The 19,498-nt window shown below is 40.8% G+C and overlaps 1 long non-coding RNA gene across 1 annotated transcript in view; it reads left to right on the forward strand.

Annotated features, from left to right (window-relative positions):
- LOC128822744 (uncharacterized) overlaps window positions 1-19,193 on the forward strand; it is a 65,872-nt gene extending 46,679 nt beyond the window's left edge. Inside the window, exon 3 of the long non-coding RNA XR_008441581.1 lies at window positions 19,122-19,193. This is a non-coding gene — a long non-coding RNA (uncharacterized LOC128822744). The remainder of the gene's footprint in view (window positions 1-19,121) is intronic.
- Window positions 19,194-19,498: the final 305 nt, after the last annotated feature.

The following is a 19,498-nucleotide window of genomic DNA, read 5'->3' on the forward strand; positions in this document are numbered from 1 at the left end:
CCCAAAGAGATCCCATTAAAATAAAGGTTCCAGAAATTTCAGATCTCTCTGCTGCAGAGCTTAAGCTCAATTAGATCAAGAGCTGCAGGACCTTTGCTTTAGCTCCCTGGATGACTAAAACTTTCTGGGGGTCTGGTTTGTCTCTCACTGCCCATGAAGTTTTCCTCTAGGAAAAGTCTGATGAGTCACAGTGGGTTGATTCTGCCTGGATGCCAGGTGCCCACCAAAGGCATCCTATCACTCCCATCCTCAGCTTGACAGGGGAAAGAAAATACAACACAAAGTTCATGGGTTGAGATAAGGACAGAGAGAGATCACTTACCCAGACTTGATATGAGAAAATCAGATTAATTTATTACTAATAAAAGCAGAGTAGCATAATGAGAAATGAAAAGCATACCTTAAAATACCTTCCCCCTGCTTTTCCCTTCCTCCTGGGCTCAACTTCACCCTCATTTCTCCTCCTCCTGTCCCCTAGCAGTACAAGGGGACAGGGAATAGGGGCTGCAGTCAGTTCATCACTTGTCTCTGCTGCTCCTTCCTCCTCAGGGGGAGGACTTCTCACAGCTTTCCCTTGTTCTAGTTTGGGGTCAAATATAGGGGAAGCTTCCAGCAGCTTCTCACAGAAGAAGCCCTGTAGTCCCCCGGCTTCCAAAACCTTGCCTCAAAATCCCAATCCAAAGAATCATAGAATGGTTTGGGTTGGAAGGGACCTCAAAGATCATCTAGTCCAGCTTCCCTGAGAAGAACAGGGACACCTTCCAGTAGATCACCTCTAATCATGACATGTAGGTGTCTAACCACTGCCAGATGTCTAATAAGTCTTGTGGCTGAAAAATACATTTAATTTTAGGGAAACCTTGAATTGACAGCAGCGATTCTGCTTTGCAAATTTCCATGAGTGCTCCATCAAGACTGAAGTACCATCATAGTGGCTGAGTGGAGATTTGATTTGTAGGTCAAGAATACATTTTCACATCTCTGAATAGTATAACACCCTTTCACATTGATCCAAGAACACACAGAACTTCTGAATAAACACTGTTTTTCCCTGTGACTGTGGCTTCTTCCTTCCACCTCCCTTCACAGGCCAGACTTTGCTGCTGCTACATAAAGTCGTTCAGCTGAAGTCCATAAGGCTGTGACAAATGACCACAACTGAGTATCTGTCCCATGGATGGTTTTCTTCTCTGATTAAAAACTCAGGCAAATTCCTCTCATTCCCTAATTTCCCAAAGTGCCATGATCAGGTCTGTGTACCAGCACACCAGTTCCTCACGAGCAGCTTGGAGTGACACAGAACTGCTCTGTGGCACGTGCAGCTGAGGATGTTGCAGAGTGAAGATGTCATTTAGCAACTCCCTCTAAAGTGACACTTTTTTCCTCCTGAAAATAGAAATAAAGTTTTTCCTGTCTCTCAGGACAGGTTCTGAGCTACAGCAGGTCAGTGGTGTCTGGGCCAAGCAAATATTGCATCAAACATCTGGCCCCCACTGATCCATGTAAGAGCTCCAAGCATGTTGTTACTGCTTATTTTACCAGGTAGGGAGGGAGGTGAACCAAGCACACAGCAAATATTGCATGGTTATCTCTGCAGCCTCAGAATGAGTATTTAACCTGGAGGGGGAAAAAAAGCACATAAAAAGATAAAGTGGGTGTGCTGGGAGGGGAGGTAATTTTTAAGCAAAACAATATGGTGTTTGGAGATAATGGTTTGATTCATAAGGTTTTCTAGAGCTGGAGGAAGGATATGTATTGCTTGAGTCAAGGAAAGTCTTTGGGGGGGGCATTCTGAAAATATAAAATGACATGATTAGTACGAGCATTCTCTAATTGTCTTCCCATAAGACTAAAGAATACTTATTTTTTCTACTTAGCCATGCACAAGTTTTTGTGCTGAATGGCTGCTTTTGGGAGATTGGCAATGCCAAAGGTATAGGCTGGCTACTCTTTTCTCTCCAGTTGATACATCTGGATGTATCAGTCAAGGAATGTATTGTGAAAATAGTAACATTTTAAAATTAGACTAATCACTGAGAGAAATAATTTATGCCATGACATGAAATAGTTTAGGTAGTTTAGGAAGTGGCATCTATGTTGTAGCCAGCTGCAACTGGATCTTGTCTGTCTCTCAGTTGTTGAGTTTCTTTTCAGTTGATACTGTCATTGGAATAGCTGAAAGTCAACTCCAGATACCTTGACCTTTTTCTGCTTATTTTAATACTGGCTGATTCTTCTGGATTCCCTACTCTCCTTATTAATTATACATTGAAAAAACAAGAAAATATTATGAAGCACTGCCATGTTTGTGGAATCCAGCATATTGGATTTTTCGCCTGGAGTGTCAAGCTAGATTAATTATTCTGAAAACAGCAGGATTAATCCATTCATCACATACAGTGAAAAAGGCACTGTCAACATTCGGACTGAGTTATTCTTGGTCTTGAGAGGTGCAAATGGCAGAACTGGGATTTAGAGGGCATTTGTGCCTTTAAAAAAAAACACATTCCCCTGTTACCTTCTCCCTTTCTTGGGCCAGATTCTTGCTGCAGGGCTGGCAGTTACCATGGGGGCAGGAGGCAGCTCTGTGCAGGGCTGTGTAGGTGCAAATGTTTGGCAGAACCCTCCAGTGTTAGGTAGAGGGTATAATTAACCTGTCATTTAACATTAAAAACAAAACAAAACATAACAAAAAAAAAAACAACAGAAAAAAAAAAGACGGAAGTGTTTTTGTTTCTCTGGTTGCTTTATTTCTTGCTTTCCTAAGGTGAGATTGCCAAGAACCATTATACGGCTTTTGAAAGCTAATTTGAGGTCAGACAGTGAATCAAAATCAATTCCTGATTTTTGTCAAGTGTGAGCTGCAGCCGAAGGGTCTGATTTAGGAAGAGGGTGAGCATCCCCGCTGGCATCCTGCCCTCACTGCTGCTTCCAGCTGCCAGCATCTTCTGTGCTGGCCTCCATGTTCCTGTACTTCCTCTGAACTGATGAAACTCAGGGGCAGGATTCTTTCAGCTCAAACCCCTCATGTTCAAAAAACTTATTCTATTTTGGTACAGGGAAAGGAAAAGAAAGTTAGATCTCTGGAATGTGCCCTCATTAAAAAGAGGCAGGTAACTGGCTGGATGCATGACTGGAACTCGTCTCAGCTCATGCACTTGTAACTGAAACAACTCAACTTTCCAGAAGTCTCTAAATGGATTGCTTTCAGTCGGAACAGTACACAGACATTATAAAACCTGCAATTACTTTTACTGTAGGGCCATAAAATATAGATCTGTTAAAGTCTGGGTGCAGAACACACGGACATCCTACAGTTCCGACCAGCCCAGATGAAAGTCTATTATGAATGATGAAAACAAGGTACTAGAAAATCCATTAGAGCTATTTGTTCCCACTTGCAATGATAGTCTCTGTAACCACATTAAATCAAAGCATCTCTGGGACTTCATTACAAATTTTTTATCGATCCCATAAGCTGATATAAATAACAGTGTAAGAAAATCTGGGAGAAGAAATTACATTGCTTTGTATGATTTAGGGATTTGTGATCAATTATTTAGCATTTCTAGCAGAGATGCACTTAATGTTTTCATTGGAATGGGACCCTCTAGTGCTGGGGACCGTGTGCATATTGAGCGAACAAAAGTCGCTGGCCCGGAATGCTCTGAACCCATTTAAATTGGGTTAAGGACATAAGAGTGTAAAATGAGAGAACAAAAATTACTAAACTCCTCTCTAGATACCACCACTGCTCTGGGAGTGAAACTACATTCATATCCAGTGAGAAATGAAAAAAATATGTTTGGTTTTGACCTGTAAGAAACTGTAAAAACAGAGACCAACAGAAACCTGTGGTCACTGTGTGTAACAGCTCCTTCCCTGTGCTCTCCCAAGCCCCTTCCTCTCTCACAAAGAGAAACAAGACTGGCTGGTGTCTCTTCTGGAAATAATGACCTTGGTCAAGAATGGTTAGCAAAGAGAAGCAAGAACTGCATGTTTTTGTGGCAAAAATTGAATCAAGACTTTCTACAGGGGCAAGTAGAACAAGGGATAATGTCCTTCAACTGAAACAGGGTAGACTTAGATTAGATATTGGGAAAAAATTCTTTACTGTGAGGGTAGTGAGACACTGGGACAGGTTGCCCTGAAAAAATGTGGACTCTCCAGCCCTGGAAGTGTTCAAGGCCAGGTTGGACAGGGCTCTTAGCAACCTGGTTTAGTGGAAGGTGTCTCTGCACATGGCAGGGGGGTTGGAATGAGATGATCCTTAAGGTTCATTCTAACCCAAACAATTCTAACATTCTCTGATTCTATAATTAAGATTATTGTTGTGTTTTTGACAAGAGTCAAAACCAGCCTTGTCCTTCCTGACCCATCAAGAGGTTTGTATTTCAGTTTGTAAATGAGCTCAAAACATAAAAAAGAGATATTAATCAAGCATGCCAATAAAGTTCAGAGAAAGTAACATGAACCTAAACCAGTGATTTCCCCCCCACACAGATTGCCCTCCTTCTCTGCAATATGTAATTATCATGAGGTGGTTATCAGCCCTGCATTAACTAGGCACAACAGCATGAATTAGGAATGTATCATCAATTTATCATCAACATTACCTTGTAATTTTTTTGCTTTTATTGGTCTATACAACCTCATCATACATAAATAGTGGTATGCAACCTTGTGAAAATTGTTCAAAATTAAAAAGCCCACCTTGAAAAAATGATATTAAACACATCAATTTCTAGCATAAATATATAATTTGCATTTTAGAAATCCAAGATGCCTGCAACCCCAAATTGTAAGAACTGTGACTTGTTGACACAGATGAGAAATGTCTGTGTCTGTCAGTGGTTCCAAAATAATCTTAAACAATAAATCTGAAACTCAAACTTGCATAATGCCACATTTGCAGGGTCTGCCTGGGTGGGTGAAGTTTAGACAATGATGGCAAAGGCTCTAATTACCTAAAGGATGTGAAAATCCATTTTTTACTCAAGGTGGCTTTAAAAATCTTGGACTGTTTATTCAGCATTATCACCTCCATGCATTTGTCCCTGTGAACTGGATGTGTCAGAGAAACATGTTCCTGTCCTGAAGGATGGCGCTGCTGTAAGGAAGACAGAATTCCAGGAGTATTCTTTCAGGATGCACATGGGGGAGAATGGAGTGGTCTTCTGAAGGCCTCAAATGGCAGAGAATTCTTTGTCTCCCTCTAAGGGTAAAGCCCTGGAGACCTTCCCCAAGGTCTGGACAGTTGGAGTTGATGGCATGTGCAGGAGCAAACTCCCAGTGCAAGCAGCAATGCTTGTTCCTGACCCCAGCCACAGCCTTCTTGTCAGTCGTGGGGGTTGGTTGGCTCCAAGACAACTGCAGCAGCTCATCCTTTACCCTTCTTTGGGTCTGAAAGTCTGGGTTTGTTGTACTGTTCTCATTCTTTGAAAGGAGGAGCAGATGTGAGTATCCAATCCAAAGAGAGCCTTTGGGGCAGTTGCTATTCCTAGTTTGATCTTTAGTCAGTGTAATCATGGAAGCAGAGTGTTTTACATTACTGGCATTCATGAAGAAAGCAGAGGACCCTCCAGGTGGGCATTGCAGGATTACATCAATATTGCCCCTTTTCCTCTTCCACTTCACTGTACCAGAAAGGTGAATCTATTAATTATGTCGCAAAAAGCTACTGATTAAATAAACACACAGCCTGCTGTCTCCCATCAGCCTCTGTCTGACCTGTTTGACTGAATGCCACATAGCAAAGCCAAAAAGCAGGAAAACTTCCTGTCCTCACAGCAGTGACATGATATAACCAGTGTCCTTGTCTCTGGTGTCCCTAAGAAAAAACCTTTTGAGGTTTAGCTGAAGCTCCTGAAAACATCTTTGAACATGGCTTCTGAACACACCAGAGTTACAGCTTTTTTGTGTATATCTGTTTATATACATACGTACATATAAATATTTTTAAAAGGTAAAAGTCCAATTCAACTTCCATTCCTTACAAGTAGAGTACATCCACTGGGTTTAATGAAAGGGCTTCAGTCTGAGCTTTGAGGAGGTGACACGTACCAGAGACTTTAATTAGTCATGTCAGCAAAAGCTTTGCTGACTAAGGGCTTCCATAGCTCAGCTGGTCTGTAGGGCAGCATCCAAGCTGGATGCTATAGGATGTTGACCTCTCTTGAGAACCCTGTGCAGCAGCCAACCATCTGCAAAACATGCAGAGTAATCATAATAATTCCCTTGGCAGTCTGTTTCAGAGAGGAAAGGGAAAAGAAAGAGAGAGAGAGAGAGAGAGAGAAAAAAAGGAAATTAATTTCAATATTTCAGCATTGAAATACTCCTATGATTATTGTTTTCACGGTTTTTAGTTTGGGGCTATATATTAGAACATTTCTACTCTCAACACCAAATGTTGTTACAAGGTCTTCAGGGCTAAGACAAAAAAGAAAACTTGTTATACTAGTTTGGTATTCTGCCCCATCAACAAAGGTAGATCTTGATTCTTAAGAGATGTTTTTTACACATTTTTACACAGGGGTAGTTAACATTATTTGTTAGTAGCTGCAATAGCTTTCATATCTAATTGTAGGCTAACCTCCCCGACCATATAACAATATATTGTTCCCTCCATGAGCAATATAACAAAATCTTCAGATGCTTTACAGTCTGTTATCCCTAAATTTATAAGAAGAGGAAGGGAAATAAATTGATGGTGGTGGTTTTGTTTGTTTTTTTTTTTTTTTTTTTTTTTTTTTTTTTTTTTTTTTTTTTTTTGTTGTATTGCTGTATCTGATGCCCTGAACTCCTCCATTCCCCTGGAAGCAGTGGCAAGGGCAGGTGCTGCTTTGCAGAACAGCTGCCTCTGGCTGGTGACTGCAGCATTATCAGGCCAAAACTGTTTTCCGTAGAAGGCCTTGTTTACCCAGGAGAGGTCAGGAGGTGGAAGTGTCCCCACGTGGAGGCAAACCCGTGACAGTGCATGGAGCTGACTTTAAAATAAAGGCACTCTTTAGCAGGTTCAGTTCTGAAATTTGTCACTTGTACAAATGGGGGAACAGAAAGTAAAATGAGACTATTTTTCATGTACCACATGTAATAACCCTTTAAATACTTTGTGAGCCCTCTAGTGGTGCTGTCCATGCCCTGGAAACCTCCGGGAGGCAGCTGGAGCAGGGCAGCCCCTCGTGTGAATACCAACACTGCTCTTAAGGGTACAGCATGCACATCTCCTTTTTTCTGATTAGCTTTTAAAACCACAGAGGTGAGGGCTTTATTTCTGCTTCCCCTGATAAAAAATTCTTCAGAACAAAGGTGTGTGGCTCCTACGTCTCGGGCAGCTGTGGTGGGCAGCTAAGACAACATCATCCTTAATGTGTCTATTGCAGGTCTGGTTTTCAGTATGCCATGGGTTAAACAGCATAGCAGGGATACATCAAGAGTTCACCAGAGAGGAAAAATTTGGCTGGAAAATCCTAAACCCATTTCTAAAAGAGCTCATCTATGGGATTTCTGTGCTGTGAAAAGCATCACTCTGCTTTTATTCCAAACACAGTTTGGAGCGCTCCTTTATTTTTTTAGAATTGACTCATAAAGACTACAGGAGGGCAATTAGTGAAATAAACCTCTAATCCTCGGTGCAGTGCCTGCTATGGGACTGCTGTTTAACAGCCTCCTTGCTAATCAATTCTCTTCAGTCGGCTAAATGCCATAGATGCTATGTAAATAAATGCAAGTTTAAGAGTGTTCTACAGCGAGCAGTTGCAGGTCTGTTCCTTCTCCTCCACCATAAAATCAGCAGGCATGTTAACAGATATCTACTCCACCTTGTAGAAACGACTTTCCTTGTTTGTTTGATTGCTGCAGCTTGGGAAAAACAGAAAGAGGGAGCAGCAATAAACCTGCCTGTTCATCGTGGGCAGCACCTCAAACATCTGATACCTCGATGGCAGCCAAGGCATGGAACAAAGGTGCATATTTTAGAGTCAAAACAATGCCCACAGTTTAGATGGCTATTTTATTTCTTCTGTGATAAATTTAAAGTGAGACTCTTATAGTTACAGCTTTCTGGATGAAATGGCTGCTCCTTGTCACCTTCTTCATACATAACATTCCTCCAGAGAGGTTTTCCTGTACAAGTTGAGATGTTTTCCCTTACAAATTGAGATATTAGTGAAACATGCAATAAGTATAATTTGAAATGAGGCAGTGAACAAAATCTCATCAAAGACAAATGGAACCTAACCCTGTTGAGGATGGTGGCAAACCCACACCTTCTTTAATGGAACTAGAATTTCACCCTAGTGTGTCAGTGAGCAATACCTTTTAACTAACATTTTTCTCTTCTAAGGAGGGTAAATGATTTTTTTTTTCAGAAACCTGAAAAGCTGTGTGTATTTTTCATTACTTTTCTGTGCTGTCCTGAGGTAAGAGCAGTGATGCTCAGAAAGTGATAATTAAACCCTTAATATTTCTAATGCTACATCCCAGTATCCTCCAGCACAGACTGTGAAAAAATGAAGACATGGGGAGATGGAATTACTTGCTCTGAATTATCCATCAGAACTTTAAACAAAGCACAGGCCTTGTATGCTCATGGCATTGAGCAGACTTTTAAAACCAAGTAAATAAGATGATGCTGTGTCCTGCAAGTTTCACTGAGTTACTTACATAACTGTCTTGTCAGTCTTCATACTTACACTGAATAACAAATCTAAATAAACAAAGCATTTTATTTGAGTTGAATAACAAATCTTGAATAAACAAAACATTTTATATGAGTATCTAGCATTTAAGAATTTTCAGAAGCTCCAAAGTTCCATTTTCTTGCCTTTGTAGAAAACTACTCCCTTCCTTTTTTTTCAGTGTGGATTTTTTAATAATTTCTGATAATGTTGTGATACATATCACTGACAACTTCAAACACTCACTTTTTTACAGATAAATGATCTTAATTATACAAATTCCTTCTGCCTAGTGGGAACTTATTAATATAGCAACATCTTATACATTAACGCTAACTAATTTCCACATATATTATTTATCAATATTTTAGCATCTAGCACAGGTGGTGAGCTTTTCACTGACTAAAATGGTGAATGAACTCAGGTAAATTATACTGACAGACCATACGTACCATGCGCATGCCTGCTGAAACCTCAGAATTTCACAAAGGAGAAAAAAGGATGCCATACTTTTTTGCTCTCCAAATGTTACCAGTTTTGGAGCTCATTTCCTTCTATGCACACAGAGACACAAAATGTTCAGCAGCTTCATTAGGTATATTTATTAAGGATAGAGAACTGGACCTATTGACATACTGCACATGCAAAGCCATACTGAAGTTATTAGTTTGACTAATAAGCAGTTAAATGATTTCAAAATATGCTTAGGACAGGCAAGATTGCTTAAAGAGGAATATTTCTGAATTCAGTAACTGAAAAAGGTGGCAGCAAACCCTGTAAATTTAAATCATTGCAAACTAGAGGACAAAGAGCTGGTTATGCAGAAAATGGGAATTTAAAAAAACTCAGTGAGTCCTGGTGAAATTCCACAATAGCAAAATATAACAATTTCTTTGGACAATGTTGGAGAAAGTTTTTTTCTTTAACTTTATTTGAATTTTAATTTTAATATGAGATGTTCAGATTTTTTTTTTTGTTTTCTTAAATTAGCAAGATCTTATCCATCTAGGAAAAAGAGTGGGGGCTTTTCTTCTACCTTGCATTGGATTGAAAATATACACACTTAGTATGAAATAGCTTTAAATTATGTAGCATAATTTCCTGCCAAAGATTTGGGTCTGCTCTTACTAGGGCTAGTGGTTTGTCAGGATAAACCATACATGTTTTCATGGGGAAAATGCAAGGTAAGCATCATGAACATGTAGTATAAAACATGGGTAATTTTATTTAAATACATATATTCTTTATTTTTAAAATACACATAGATATTATCTATTTTTAAATACACTTATTGAAAAATAAAGGAGAACAACAATTTTGTTACCTATTTATGTTTACTTCAGTGGTAGCAATAGCAGAGTGGTGTTATTGCCCCCTCCTCATTTCTGCTGCTTTGGCTGTGCAGAGGGAATTGAGTTCCTGGTTTTGTGGAGTCAGGAGCTTGTGAGCACACAGGTGACTTCTCTAGGGGCTGCCAGGAGGTGAGGCAGCCAGCCCACATCCAGTGGGTCACCCTACCAGCCTTCAGTCCTCTAACAGAGAACTCCAGGGATCTGTGATGGACAAGACAAAAATCATTGCTAGGACAGATTTCCACAGAGCAGCCTCATCCCTAGAGGGTGTAATTACAGAATCATCAAAGTTGGAAGAGATCTGCAAGATCATCCAGTCCCACTGTCAACCCAGTACCACCATAATCACCCCTAAGCCATGTCCCCAGGTGCCACATCCAGATGGTTCTTGAACACTTCCAGACACTCCACCAACTCCTTGGTCAATTTATTCCCATCCCTGATCACTATGTCAGTGAATTTCTTTACTAGTATCTAATCTGAACCTCCTCTGGTGCAACTTCAGGTCATCCCCTCTTGTCCTTTCACTTGAGAATGGCAGAGGAGGCAGACCCCAGCTCACTACAGCCTCCTCTCAGGTAGCTGTAGATGTCTTTGGGCTCCTTCCATGATCACAACTGAGATGAAGTAATCTGATATAACTGAGATAAGGTACTCTCCCAACTGAGATAACATAACCACTTGCCCAGAGAAGTCTATTTCTGTCCCTAATTAATCAAACAACCCTGATAAAAGAATCTACAGCAACTTAAATTTTTTCTCTATGAATTTTGTCCCCTGTTAAGCCGCCTTCCATTCTAAGCACAGGTGGTACAGAACCAGAGGGGGTGGGTTTATGTACAGCAGCCCTGCCAAGTCAGTGTCCACCTTTCACTGAAAAGAAAGGTCCTGCTCCATCTCCCCTGCCCTTTCTCCCCAGCTGCAGGCACCCTTCTGCCTCCTCATATTGGCTTTGGAAACTGTGTGGCCTCAGGGTGAGCCCGCTCACTTGACAGGTTGACATATCTGGCAGTAAAATGTTCTTGTACTTGCATATTTATTTATCTGCGGTGTTGGATTTCCACCAGGTCAATTCTCTGCATTGATTTGCCCCCGGGCTACCTGATCACTCAAACCATCCCAAGGGAATGGGGCAGGAGAGTCTGGCTGGGGGAGGAGAGAGGGTGAGGGGCAGGGTCTCCTCTCTCTTCCTTGGCAGGACTCAGCGAGATGTGAAACCATAACCAGAAGATGAAGCTCACTGGCAGCTTGATGTCCTGCCTGCTCCTGTCACATGCTCCTGTCCTGTCCTTGTACCAGCCCCAGCAGCTGCAGGAGCTGCCTTTGACAAAAACCTGACACTTCCTTGCAGTCCTTGTTTCAGCTGCACTGGCAGAAATGCATTTCACTACTGGGCAGGCAGGCAAGAGCCCACCCACAGTGACAGGAGGGAGCAGGCAGGGCAGGGACATGGAACCACAGCAGATAGGATACAGATGGGTTGAGATACTTTGGAAGGGCCTCTGAGATATGCAGAAGAAATCATGAGCTCTAGTTGTGGGATTGGCATCCCTGAGAGCCCCTCTGAATGTGTTCACCGTGTCCCTCTTCCCACATCACTCAGCACATCTTTCTCCTCTTAAGAAACAAATGTCTCCTTATGGCAGGAGCTGTGAATGGATTTAAAACCACATGAAGCCAGCTGAAAGCAAAATTCATGTGACAGCTATCACAAAACTGCAGCTCTAACAGTGATGGCTGCCTGGATGTTGAAACAGTGCTGAAAGAGAGTCGGACTCAGTGCAGTGGCACTCGTCAAACCCTGACATGATGGGAGGTATCCTTCCTGTTCACACAGGCATCCCAGAAGCCAGAACTGTCTTTCTGCATCTGCCTTATAAAAACTTGCTTCTTGAGCTACACGTATCAATTCAGTTTTCTTTCCATCTGGATGATGAGCAAACGCGAGCTTTTCAGTTTATCAAGCCACAGCTGTGAGATACCTTTGACAGGGAATCTGCAAACCCAAATCCCCCAGTCTGATGAATATTCTCAAAACTAAGCACATCCAGGCTTATGTGCACTGGATATCACACGGGCTTCCACAAGATGTGAGGGACTGGCAAAACAGAGTAGTGAGCTTAATTATGAAACAAAAGCAACTATGAGAGCAACTCTGTAGTAGCTCAGGGTACCCAAAACCCAGAGATTAACTCTGTCTTCCTGGGATATGAAGGACTGGCTGTTACAGGCCTGGTTTATCACTGTGTTAAACCAACTTTATGTTGGTGTAAAAACAGGATGATAGAGTTGTGCTGAATAAACCTAAGTATGCATCCCCTCTGTTCTGTCATGCACTCTCACAGATATAAAACCAGCTAATGATTGAGAAAATCAAAGAAAAAACTCTAAAAATGAAATGGTAGAAATGTCAGGTGTGGGGGAAGAGAATCATTACACTACTTGATCAATATACTCCTACTGAAATGATTCGGCCTGAGGGGCAAGAGAAATTTATTGGGAAGATAACATGCAGCAAGATAAAGACCTCTTGGAAAGCAGCATTAAAATATCTTTCATGAGTAATTAAACCAGGCTGAAAGTTTCTTAAAGACTCTAAAGTTCAACATACACCTTGTGTGTTTGACCACGTCCATCTCACTGTGTTATTTAATGCTTGTAACCCTTTGAACCCCGTTCTGCTGTTACTGAGCTTGTTGTACAGTACTTTATTGGTTTAGGAGACACTTTGATTCACAGTGACTTATTCACAGCATAATTCTATTCAAGAGAAACAAGCATGTGATTCTGTACAACAGCAGCACATTCTGAGTGGATAGTATGGCACACATTGCAAAATCTATATTCATCACAGAGCATGTGTTCATGCCATGAGAATTCATATTTCTTCTTTAAAACTACACGAGTCTTTCTCAAGTGTAAAAGGCATTAGGAAGTGCACTTGAAAACACTCTGAAGTTTAGGAAATGCCAAGGAACCTCATTTCTAAGCGAGTCTATTTGCACAGGAACGTCAATATGCGGGATGGATATAGCTTCTGCTGGGCTAGAACACTGCAGGAAAAGAATTTGCAGAAAGGGGGCCAGCATGGCTGGGATGAGCATATTGTGAGAAAGGTACCTTGCATGGTACCAGAGCTTTCAAATAATGGCTCCATTTGATTCCATCTATGATTATTAACTTTGGCTGTTTAAAATATTGCAAATGTATCCCTTATGAGATTGTTTCAAAGAAATATTTGGCTTGCAATAAGTCAGTAATAATCAATGGTACTTTTGCAGTAAATGTACATGAAGTTTATGAGTGACTACACAGTAGGACATAAAAATATGTATTTGGAATTTCCAAGTTTTATGGGTGTTCTCCAGAAAAAAAAAAAACAACCTTCTGAGAAGCCTATTTACCCAAGTAGGCATCTATATACACTCATTAACTGTAAGAGAAAGCAAATTTGTGTTCACTGTAATGTTTACTTTGATTAACTATAGGTGGTTTGCCATTTGATTGCTGCTAATGTTCTGTGGAAGTATTTGTTTTCCGGCAGAGTTAAGGGCATTAAAGGAGGAGGTATTGCCTTCTTTTTGGCATGAATTAATTTTAAAAGAATTTTTGTTTGAAAGAGTATTTAAGAAATCCTGAAGAAGCAGAGATTGCCCAGTCTCTTACCTGTCCACTTTAGGAGTGTGCATGAGAAGACAACTGGGACAAGGACCTTATTAAGGAAGAAGGGAGAATATTTTTGTAAGGAGCACTCTGTTAAGTTATTGGCAACAAATCACTTGTCCCTCAGGACACACAGCACTTTCATTTCTACTGGCAAAACATGGAGGGAGCCTGTTCTAAGTTTACCTGCTATTTATTCTGAAAGGTTTTAATAAAGACTTAATTGTAGAAGGGTTTCCAAGGAACGACTTGAAAGTGAATGTATCCCTGTCCAGGGAAAATAATGGTTCTGCTGCATAGTTCAGAATCTTTGGGATTAAGGATGTGGCTGGTGGAATTTATGAAAAATAGTGTAAATAAATACATCAAGATATGATCATTTGGAGGTTGTTTCTCATAACTGCTCTTTCCCCTCCTTTTGTGTTATTTATTCTTCTCAGTTGTGGAGCCCTGACAGTTTCCTTTGGGAGCTGGTGCAGACACCTGGGTTCTGGCTGCTGGGTCCCCACAGTCGGGATAGGCTGGTCCCACCTCGATGTGCTTAGAGGGCTTCAGCCTCCAAACACACCTCAGGAGAAAGCAAACAAGGGAAGGCTCAGGTTCCCTTGTCGATGTTCAGAGATGTGGTACCTGCTGTGGGTGGGGGCTTCACCAACCTACAGCACTCTGCTGGTGATCTTCTTTCCTTTGCTTTCTGTGGAGGAGTCTGTTGACAATGAACTATTTTCCACCTGAAAAATTGAAGCAGTTTTGCTGTTCATCTTCGCCACTGGAGGTTTTTGATGGCAGGTGTGCTGCAGCAGCTCTGGAGAGCTTGAGGAGCCCACTGCTCTCACACCACAGAGTCAGAGAAAGGCATGTGGGCATGAAGAGCCTTTTGAGAGACTCTTGAACCTGAACTTGGCTGCTTCTGTTGTGAATGAAAGCAAAGAGCAAATCACCCCTAACCAAACTCATGTTGCAGTAAAGGGAATTTAAATCCTGAGTTTTTGCTTCAAGGCTATACAGACGCCTCCATTTGGTCACTGGCCTGTCTTTTTTTTCCAGCACCATTGTAGGAATGTAAATTAGGACCAACAAGGAACAAAATGGTTTCTATTCCTAAGTAGATGCTTAAGTTAACACCATCAGATGCAAGTTTTAATTATCATTGAGGTAGTCGAATACTAACATTTTTGCCTTTGTTTCAGGCTGTAATTATCTCATTTTACACCTTCATGGTCACTGCTTGTTTTCATGGGGAGCTTTTTTGCAGTCCCTCACACTGATTTAAAAAAACATCTGAAATTACTAGTACCATAATTAGGACTGAAATTAGGAGCAGCTCTCCCTAATAATTGCAGATATGATGAGTAACTGTAATTTATATTGGCTTTTTATCCCCACAAGTTTTACAAAAAGCAAGCAAACAAAAACATGTCAGCATCCCCACACTTGTTTTTTGCCCAACCTGTCTCCTCCCCTCCTGGTTCCTGTGGGCTGTGGCCACACAAAGGCAAAGGTGTGGGCTGAGCATGTCTGTCTGTCAGTTTTTTGCTGCATCTCTCCAGCGTAACACAGGGATGAACCACACTGGATCTCATCCCCTTATCCCCTCCTTCTCTGTGCCACATCCTCACACAGCAGCTCACAAGGGTGTGAGAACTGAGCTGACAAAGTCAGAGGACCCAGTGGATGGGAACCTACAACACTGAGTGTTGTGAAGCTACGAGGAGCCAACACAGAAAGGCTTGGCCCCAAATCCTCCTCCCAAGTGTGTCTGCTGAGCAAAGGTCCATTGCAGTCTCTCTTGTCTCAAGATACTGCAGAAGTACTTTAAGAATTAAAACCAATTATGTTTTTAAAAATAACTATATTTGGGGGAGTTGCAGGTTGACTTTTTAGACACAATTGTCTAAAACCCCAGATGTTTCATGTTTACCATGAACTCAGAGGTCTGATGCTCCACTCAGGCTAGTCCCAAGGCTTAGGACCATCTAATAGATCATCCATATGTTGTCAATCTGTCCTTTCAGTGATGATTCAGACATTAAACTTCTAATTTTTATGCTTTGTCTTTCAGTGTGTTTTTCATTAATATTAAGATAAAAAGAAACCCCAGAAAGTTACTAGGTGTATGAATGCATCATTAAGACAAGTGTTGAATGATTGCGTAAGATAAGAGTGCTTTTTCTTCTCCCTTGTATTTCCATGGAATAAGAAACTGTAATACACCTCAAAACCCTCCTTTGAAATGTTGCTTCACAATCATTGACTAGAAAGATCAGAACATTTCCTGAAATAATGTGGTTTGCATAAGGTCACAGTAGAGATCAGAGGGAAGAATTGCACCATGTCCCAGTTAAAATATGTCTTTTAACCACTGAATTTGATCTTTTGTAATTTTGACTATTCCTCCCAAATGAGCATAATCAAGACACCTCCACATATGTTATTGTGCATATATCTGTATTTATACATACCCATATATATAGCATATGCAAAGATTTTGGTTGTGCCACATACAACTGCAAAAGCAAACTTACTTCAGAAATTTAGCCAGTAATAAAATGCTGTAATTTTTCTTAGAAAGACAAGAAAATGTGAGTAAAGATTAGATTTATAAAAACAAAAATTCATCTGGAAAACTCTTCTGCAGTAAGCAGAACTGCTGTTCTTTATCACAGTGGTCAGACAGTCACCTGCAGTGTGGCAGCTGTCCCTGACCACCATTGAGTTCTGCACGCCCATGGCTCTGTACTCCTCTCATAATTGCTAACTTAAAGTTATAGGAAGGTAAATAAAATAAAGGGAATATCAGAATATCAATTGCAACAGAGCACTGGAAACCAAAGAGCCACAATGTGTTGTCTGGCTGATGGTGTATCCAAAGTTCATCTGGAAGTTGAAAGGGGCTGCAGGAAGACATCGAATGCACCTGAGAGATAACAATGTAAATCAGGCTTTGTGGTAATTAAGGTATGTGTGGTGAAAACAGAGGCAGATGCATGTTTAGATTAGTGAGTTGTGCCAGACATGATTGGTGCTGAAACTTCAAGAATTGATTGCCAAATTTGTTGTTATTCCCATTCTGGGCAGAGGGTTTGGAGTAGGAGAAGAATCATTAGCAGCAACTCTCTCAACACATACCAATGTAATGATTAGTAAAACACCTGAAACATGCTGGTGCTGAAACATGCTGTCTGGAGAACTGGCTGCTTACATGGCCCTATAATTTTCTCTTACATTTTGTCTTTTACCTCCTGGTGTCCTAAAATGATATTTTCCACCTTCTTTCGTCCTAACCCCTGATTTTGGAGACTAAAATGAAACGTATGACACACCCTTCTGTTCTCAGCGTCAGTAGGAATATTCACTTGCTGAGAGTTAATCACACACCAAAAAAAGCATTTTGAATGGCCATTTTAACCCTGCAACACCTTGCAATGTACCAAAGAAAAACGTACTGGCAAGGATCAGTGTTATTCCCAGTGTTGTCTCCCCAGCTCTGTTTATGGCAAGAACCTGTGCTTTTAATTTATCATAGTTCCCTCCTGAAGTCTGATGTTTTCAGGTAAAGCCAAACAGAGCAGATGTTGTTATGACGATGATTATTAACATTATTATTGATGTTTATAAATTAAAGCCTGTTTAGGGGAGCAGTCACCTGCCTGTTTTAGTTCCGTGGAACTGACAGGACCACTGAGGTCCCCAAGCTTGATTAAAGGCTGTTTTAAATAGGAATGAACCTGAGCATATGTTTAATTGATTCACTAGATGTATGGAAAGTCTCATTCTCTTCATGGGACAAATCTTTGTTCCTTCCAGCCAGACCACGCAGGCATAAATCACTCTGAACAGCCAAAGAATCCTGCAAAAATTCCCGGATTGATCAAACTTAGCACCTAATTACAGAGCTGGTGAACTTACACTGAAGGTGGTTTGAAAGGCTGCCTGGAACATCATGGGTTGAGATGCCTTTGTTGAGAGCATTGTGCTGTGATGTGTAACGTGGGTAGATTCCTGTGGCATGTTGACAGTTTGTGGGAAATGCATGTAGGAGGAACTGGGTTGTGAAGACCAGGGGGTTTCAATTTTTATTTTTTTTTTACTCTCTTTCTCATTGTACTGCGTGTAGGCTTGGAGATTTTTGGGGTTTGGTTTGTTTTGTTGGCTTTTTAAAGTATGGGGAAGGAAGAGCTTTTGGTTTTGGAAAAATCTGGCCACTACGTGCAGTGTGTCATGAGCCACTCGTTCCTGAAGGTTTGACACTGCACTGGTCCTGCCTTCCCAAAAGGATGCTGGTTGATGCTCCTGAAAGCTCTAATGTTCTGTTTTTTGGTTATGGCATTTATATTGAGTGCTAATCACTTGTTAAACTATGGATTTATGTAATAAATTAATTAGCTCTACAATGTTTTCTCCACTCTCTGCCTGCCAGTCTGTCTCTGCTGGGACTTGTTAGTTTTTTTCCAGTTACAAATAGCTCTCAGTCTTATTATTTGCTTTTAAATAATTTGTCAGGCTAATATTTTTTTTCCCTTTCACACCAGAAGTCGATTTTCTCCTGTGTGTTATCCCAGCCTGAGGCACAGGGCAGGCGTGATTTGGGTCTGCACTGGCAGTGAGTTTTCCACACACAAACATACAGAGTTTAAAGTTCATTGGCTTACAGCAATGCAAGTACAGGGCCAGAAGCTTTGCCATTGGAAAAGGATGAATCTTGCCTTCATAAACAACTTAGGGCTATTATCAACAGGGCATGCGAGATCCAAAGTCATAATGCCATTAGTTGTAGAAAAAACATTTTCATGGCATCCTCCCTCCCAGGCTTTCTGTTCCCTCTCCTGAATGTATACTGGAATTGGTATGATATCAGAGCAGGATCTGTTTAATCCAGAGATGGTGTTTACAACTGCTTGAAAAATATTTCTTGAACTTCATGAATTTGCATATTCTAGTTTTCTTCATATGCATTCAGTCCATTTTAATTTTGCTAGAACAAAGCATTTCAGAGAATAGTTTTGTATTGGTGTTGTGAGAAAAAATGCAGTCTTTTGTCACTCCTTATGGATTTTTATTATGCAATGTTTCCACCTTTTTGAATGAGAGAAACACTGAATAGGAGCACAGGATATTTCATTTGCATTAAACTCATCATATTGAAACCTCTAATATATTTCTTCTTATTTTGTCTTCAAATTAAATGGACCTAATCCTTTTTATCTTTTCACATAGCAAATACTTTATTCCTCTATTTATTTTAATTATTTTTATCTGAATCCCCTCTGTTGTTGTATTATCTCCTCTAAAAGCACTGACCAACACTGAACACAGTGTCCCTGTTGGCAGTGCATTATTCATTTACCTATCACGTTATGCTGTTTATAATGTTTTCCACCCTGTCTTACACCTCATAATACACAATTTGTCATTTTTTTTCCCACAGATTCCACACTCTACAGAAGCTTTCCTGCAGAGCTGTCGTCAGGAGTGAACCAAGCCTTTTCCAGAGTGTAGCAGTTTAAAAGTCAATAAAGTTCCCTTGACTTTCCAAAATCTTCTTACTAATTGTCAGTGCTTCTCACTCATCAGCATGTACTAGGCTGCCATTCACCTGGCATTGTTAGGGTTGTCACCATGTTTTTTCTCTAATTTTAGCCAATAATGTGTTCAGTTCTGGGCCCCTCACAACAATTAATACTTTGAGGCTCTGGAGAGTGTCCAAGGAAGGGCAATGGAGCTGGGGAAGGGGATGGAGCACAAATATTATGATCAGCAGCTGAGGGAGCTGGGAGCTGTGTTTAGCCTGGATAAAAGGAGGCT

This window comes from Vidua macroura, chromosome 2, assembly GCF_024509145.1.
Source record: "Vidua macroura isolate BioBank_ID:100142 chromosome 2, ASM2450914v1, whole genome shotgun sequence".
In the NCBI taxonomy this organism is placed as follows: domain Eukaryota; kingdom Metazoa; phylum Chordata; class Aves; order Passeriformes; family Viduidae; genus Vidua; species Vidua macroura.